The 6,722-nt window shown below is 39.2% G+C and overlaps 2 non-coding genes across 2 annotated transcripts; both read right to left on the reverse strand.

Annotated features, from left to right (window-relative positions):
- Positions 1-2,738: 2,738 nt before the first annotated feature.
- On the reverse strand, positions 2,739-2,810 carry trnam-cau. The gene has a single exon. It is a non-coding gene; the product is annotated as a tRNA-Met (tRNA).
- Positions 2,811-3,119: 309 nt separating this feature from the next.
- Positions 3,120-3,192, reverse strand: trnar-ucg. Its single transcript has one exon. It is a non-coding gene; the product is annotated as a tRNA-Arg (tRNA).
- Between the last annotated feature and the right edge of the window lie 3,530 nt (positions 3,193-6,722).

Consider the following 6,722-nt stretch of genomic DNA (forward strand, 5'->3'; position numbering starts at 1 on the left):
CACTCCTGAAGAAAAGTTCAAACTGAGTGTCGGAATGGGGAAGAAAGGGGATTTAAGCAACTTTGAACGCGGCAGCATCGTCGGCGCCAGGCGAAGCGGTCTCAGCATCTCTAAAACTGCAGAGCTGCTGGGATTTTCACGCACCACCATCTCTCGGGTCTACAGGGAATGGTCTGAGAAGAACAAAATATCCAGCAAGCGGCAGTCGTGCGGACGCAAATCCCTGGTGGACGTCAGAGGCCAGATGAAAATGGGCCGGCTCATTCAGGATGACAAAAAGGCGACGGTAGCTGAGATAACCACCCGCTACAACCAGGGGGTGCAGAATACCATTTCCGAGCGCACGGCGCGCCGAACCTTGAAGCAGATGGGCTACAGCGGCAGGAGGCCACATCGGACGCCGCTTCTGTTGGCTAACAACCGGAGGCTGAGGCTTCAGTTCGCTCAGGCTCACAGGAATTGGACGGTTGGAGAGTGGAAAAACGTCGCCTGGTCCAGTGAGACTCGTTTTCAGCTGCAGCGTTCAAACGGTCAGGTAAAGATTTGGCATGAGCAGGAAGAAAGCCTGGATCCGTCCCGTCTGGGGACACAGGCTCAGCCCGCTGCTTTGGGTCTAACCGTGTGGGGAATATTCTCTTGGCACAAATTAGGTTCTTTAGTCTCAATCGACGACAGTTTAACCGCAGCAGACTATCTTCGTCTCGTTGCTGACCACGTCCTTCCCTTTATGACCACGGTGTACACGTCTGCTGATGGTTGCTTCCAGCAGGGGAACGCACCGTTCCATAAGGATGAAGTGGTCTCCAGCTGGTTCCAGGAGCATAAAAACCAGTTTTCAGTACTCCAGTGGCCTCCACAGTCTCCAGATCTTAATCCGATAGAACGCCTCTGGGATGTGATAGAACGGGAGATTCGCGTTATGGATGGGCAGCCGACCAACCTGCAGCAGCTGCGTGAGGCCGTCATGTCAGGCTGGTCCAGGATCTCAGAGGAATGTTTCCGACATGCTGTCGAGTCAATGCCGCAGAGGATTGAAGCAGTCCTCAAGGCGAACGGCGGTCCAACCAGGTACTGAAAGCATCAAATAAAATGCAGCATTACTGCCGTGTTTCCATAACAACCAGCTGTTAAAATGCCTGGTTGTTTAGGAGTGATGACATTCTCAAACTGCAATGACTTTAACTAAAACGCTGAAAGGATCCGCTTTGTTTCCGCCCATCGCAGACCTAAACCCTACAGACTCAGAGGAGACAACATGATGAGTGTATACATTATGCCCTTATAGTAGTACGCTTTAACAGGAAATGTACCACTATTTTCTGAATAAACATTCAAAATAAACTGATTTGTTTTTATCGTCTTTGTAGTATAAAAGTATTCTTCTGTTTAACAAAAGCTTTTTTTTTTTTACATCTTTGAGGAGGTGGTGTCAACTCCTGCCTAAATAACAACTTTGAATACATCAGCTCTAATTTTCCTATTTAACTGCTTCCATCTAAAGCATCCTGGACCGTATAGATTAGACTCAGAAATCCCAGAATCATAACATGTTTGATATGTTAAAAAGGAAAACAGCTTAAGGAACAGTGGGGTAGTGTGTTCACATTGCTGGAATTTGCTTTGGATTCTGTATTTTCTATGGTGGCATGACCTGAGTCGGTATCTGATTGGGTAGCTGCTGGGTCCAACTCGGGGCTCAGACATGGAGCCTGCAAGAACATGTCCAACCTGCTCGTCTTAACAGATTTAGATGCTACATGTTTTTTAGTTGGCCTTCTGTTTTCTAATTTTGAGCCATTTTTGTGTGATGTTGCAGTCAAATGATTTTACCTCGACTGCTTTCTTTAAGACGTTCCTTTTCGTAAATTTTAAGATGTTTTCTTTCATTTCAAGATGTAATTTTCCTTTATTCTATTAGATATTGTATATCGAGTCCAGAGTTATTTAAAGTGGGAAAAGGCTAAGATATCCAGAACCAAACGACAAAACAAAAATCGTTGTAAAGCCTTTTTGCTGCTGGAAGGAAGGATCTGTGATTACGCTTTTTGTGCATTTGATGTAAATAGAAATGCCAATTTTGTACGCTTTGAATTCAGACCACTCGGTTCCAAAATGAATTTAGTTAAAGCATTGCATTTTTTTCCTTTTGGTGTACACTTTCTCCCTTTTTAGCTAATAACAGACCAGGATTTCCTAACAGAGGGGCAACAAGAGGTTGTTTCATTCAAATGATTTAATCAGGTATTTTTTCAGTTATTTCCTTTTTTTGATGATATATTAGGGCAGTACTAAGATATATATATATAAGATTAAAATCTAAAATATGCAACTATGATGATTAGTCCGTGTTAAAGAAGTAGCGTACTTTAACGTAAACCCTTTAAGGAATGAGCAGTGTTACCCCCTGTTAAGATGCTCTCAGGCTGCATTTGGGTGAGCTTGGTATATAACTCTGAAGCTTTAGTCTTATCAGAGCGAGTTTTTTTTTCTCTCCGTCTTTGATATTATTACAAATCTATTCTAATATGACTAATCAATTTATGTTAAGAGTGTTGTTATTAAAAATAATTATTGGCTATGTTCCTAATTCTTTCTATATTGGTCTGGTATATTTCAAGTTGGTGTAGTGATTTACAATCTTCCTCTCTTAATAAAAAAATATTTAATTCATTTATATGAAAACGGTGTGAAAAAGGAACATGAAGTCAAACAAAGAGTAAAAAAAAAAAAAGACATCCTAGCAGAGGATGGTTTCGATCCATCGACCTCTGGGTTATGGGCCCAGCACGCTTCCGCTGCGCCACTCTGCTACCGTCGACTGCACGTATGGACATATCGGAATTTATTGCCGTGCCATGTGTGTATCTAGCTATGCGGTGGTAGAACTCAAAACATATCATGCTTACACTACTTATTCTGATTCTGATCTATCTAAGCAAATATTTACTGATCGTTTGGTTTATGTTATGAGCTCATGTCTCTACAACGAATATATAGAGAAAAATGTTGGACTGCGGTTTCCTAGATACAACAAATAAGGTCGACGATATCGTCGGATATCGTCGAGACGTTTAGCCAAATAAAGTTTCGATTCAAAAAGACGAACGACCAGAAAAAGACGACCACGAAGGGACTCGAACCCTCAATCTTCTGATCCGAAGTCAGACGCCTTATCCATTAGGCCACGCGGTCGAAGTGGATAGTAGAGCGCCAGCTATAGCACAAATACACCGAAACGCAGTACGCAGTATCTGTCGATAGTTGATAATACATACATATGCAGCTTTTTCTTACCTCATATGTGCACACTTAACCGATCTGAAAGACGTGCAAGTCTTCGCAAATAAGTTTACTAAGCATCATTTTCAAAACTTTAAAGCTATAGGCAAATAATGCTTAAATAAAAAAAATATATATATATAATAATTTCAGGGTAGTTGTATAAAGGTTTATCAGGCCCTAATCCTAGGTAATATTGAGGGCCCAGATCTAACATTGATTCTAACCGGACCTGGACTGACTGAGGTCTGTCTGTGAGGAAGTCTAGCAGCCAGTTGCAGAGTGGTGTGTGGAAGCCCAGATGTTCCAGTTTGCCCATCAGATGCTGTGGGATGATGGTGCTGAAAACTAAACTGAAGTCCAGGAATAATAGGAACGATAATCTTAGTTTCATCTCACTGGGAAAAATCCATTAAAAAAGTAAAACATTTTTAATTCAAATTTTTATATTTGTTGGCAAACTTAAGTGGAGGGCCTAAAGATCAAGCTGTGTTCTCAGAAAAATCCACCTTAAAACTTGAATAGCAGCACAGTGTGTGGGGGTTTGATGAAAACAAAAACCTTAAGGACACAAATATAACAAAGATGGTATCACTTCACCCCACCAGTCATAACAGACATGGGAAGATGACATATTGGTTCATTATTAGGTAGAAAAGCCACTTAATACAACGTGACCAATATTTAAATATTATCTATATAAAAAAGTGCATTAGTAAGATATGCCATTTATGCTTGTTTGACTTTCTGGATGAGAAAACAGGGGTGAAGAAGACAGACATGAGGCCTACGATGGCACACCCACATTCATACATATTCACTTGATCACTCAATGGCTCAGAAGAAAAATGACATTTTTAAACAACGAAGCTTTTGTTGATGAAAGAAGTCTGTGTCCCTACATGTAGGCTAAAGTGATCTGGATGGTTGACTTTTCAGTTTGAACAAGTCAGTTCTTTGTTCACCGAAGATGCTCATATAGGGTAGAGAGTTGCCAGAAGAGTTATTTAAGAACATCAACACTTCAAAATAAAATTACTCTATTAAAGTTTTAATAACATGTCAAAAGGATTTAAAAATCTCTTTTGAAGTAAAGACAACAATGATGCGTCTCTGCTGACCTGGAGACCACAGTTTCAGACCCGCAGTTCTAGATCCCTCATGTTTTTTGCGTTTCTTTGCATGTAAAACTAACCTTTCAATTTATTACTGGAGGTTTTTGTTTATTGTAACCACATGTGTGGATATGGCATTTTGATAAATGTATGATAAAATAAATTGTATAAGATTTAGCCGGGTGTACCAGCAGGAACGATGGTCATAATGGAGGATGTAAATATTGTCTTTTTTACCTTTTAGCCACACAAAACACACAAAAACAATAAATCCTTTGAATTATTCTTTATTGATAGATGGTTCAACAATATATGAAATCTAAATATTAATGTTAATATAAAGAAATAAAAGTGGTAAAATCTAAAGGCAAAATAAATAGAATTATCTGACAACTTTATAGAGACTTACATACAGACATTTATCAAAATAAAAAAAATGAATTTAACTATAAATAAAAACAGTGGCGAAATGCTTTTATATGCTGTGCAGCATAGAGATCTGAGTATTTAGGATTTTAAAAGCTCTGGTTTAGTACAGTTTTGTGACACTAATAACCAAATTCAGCTATAGCTACTCTAAAGTCAAGCTGTCTAAAGAACAGTCACCCAGCCTCCATTCTGGTTTCACTCCTTAGACATCTATGGGTCATATCCAGGTTTATTTTTTAAAGATAAATGTTAAGTTTACTTATGTCAACAATGTAGGTGAGGAGTGAATACAAAATTGTTAGTAGGAAGAGAATATTCATTATAAGAAGTTTTTCATAGAGAAGGTTACTAAAAAAAGGCATTGCAGATTGCATAAAAGGTGCAAGGTGTTGCATGTTAGTATAGTTTGGTAAGATGGTTAGGTTTTATATATAACCCTGGTTTAAAGCCTATTGATTAACTACACAGTGTGTCTGTTAAGAGAAAGGTAAAGATAAACCTTTCTGATACCTACTGTAGGTCAACAACTGTATTTCTCACATGCAATCTGCCAATACCTACACCTTACTTTAGAACGGTGGGGATCAGAACCGCCTCAGAGAATGGTGAAACACCAAGTGGAGGGGTCAATGTTTTTTTTGTAGTCATTATGGTGTGTGCACACAGGGCCAAAGTACATCATGACAGAAGTAGATGTAATATTTACTTATTTATCTCATAAATCTGTTCCAAAACTTTTCTTGCTGGGTCCCCCTTCAGGTTACAAAAACTTTTCACGCCATTGATTACTCAAGACGTCTACTTAAAAAAAAAAAAAAGCAATCACATCAAGTTTTTTTTTCACTGCTTGACATCATTTGTGATAACTATCAGTCATTTTTTTATTGATTTGAAAATGTATTTCTACCTTGTCCCACTGTGCAATTAAACAAGCCCTAAATTTCCAATAACGTTCAAAAAGGCACAATTAAATGATTAAAATCGCATTAAATAATCAATGTTACATCTAAAATGATTAACTAAAATAATTGTCATTTTAATTAAAACAATAATTAGATTAAATGTCTTAAAATATGCATTTAAAATTGATAGAATTAGGTCACTATATTTAAAAATACAGATTTGAATAACTTTATGCACCTTTAGGGATTGCCAGTCTTTACCACTTATTGTCACAAGGTTTGGGAACCCCAGCACTGTTCACACTAAGTATACTGCATAAGAAGCATTTAGAAAGCTTGGTAGGTGTTCAAATAACAAGAAGCAAAGTGGATTTCAGACTTCGAACTTGGCCCATTTTACACAAACTTAAAATTCATCAGATGCCTCCAACAAAAAATAGGAGATTTTAGAGATATGTTTTGTGGCCTCTCAGTGGGGCGCCCTGCTGCCTCGCAGCAAGAAGGTTCTGGGTTCCATTCCTGTCCCAGAGTCTTTCTGCATGGAGTTTGCATGTTCTCCCTGAGCATGCGTGGGTTCTCTCTGGGTACTCCGGCTTCCTCCCACAGTCCAAAAACATGACTGTTAGGTTAATTGGCTTCTCTAAAATGGTTGTTTTTCTCTGTGTTGCCCTGCGAAGGACTGGCGACCTGTCCAGGGTGTACCCCGCCTCTCGCCTGTAGACAGCGGGAGATAGGCACCAGCACCCCTCATGACCCCACTTGGGATAAGCGTATAAGAAAATGGATTGATGGATGGAGAGATATGTTTTGTTTGCAGTTTGCACACTAAATAAGTGAATGTACAGCACATTCAGTGGGTAACATGGAGGCGCTTTAGAGAAGAGCATGGCACTAATTCAATGATCAGTCTGTGCATCAGGCCTCCACCTCCCATATTACTCTGTGACTCCAAATAGTTAAATAAAATAGTTTGGAATTGCATTGGTTCCTGTCAGCT

Source organism: Cyprinodon tularosa, unplaced genomic scaffold (genome assembly GCF_016077235.1).
Source record: "Cyprinodon tularosa strain WSP-4 unplaced genomic scaffold, ASM1607723v1 ctg803, whole genome shotgun sequence".
NCBI classification, from domain to species: Eukaryota; Metazoa; Chordata; class Actinopteri; order Cyprinodontiformes; family Cyprinodontidae; genus Cyprinodon; species Cyprinodon tularosa.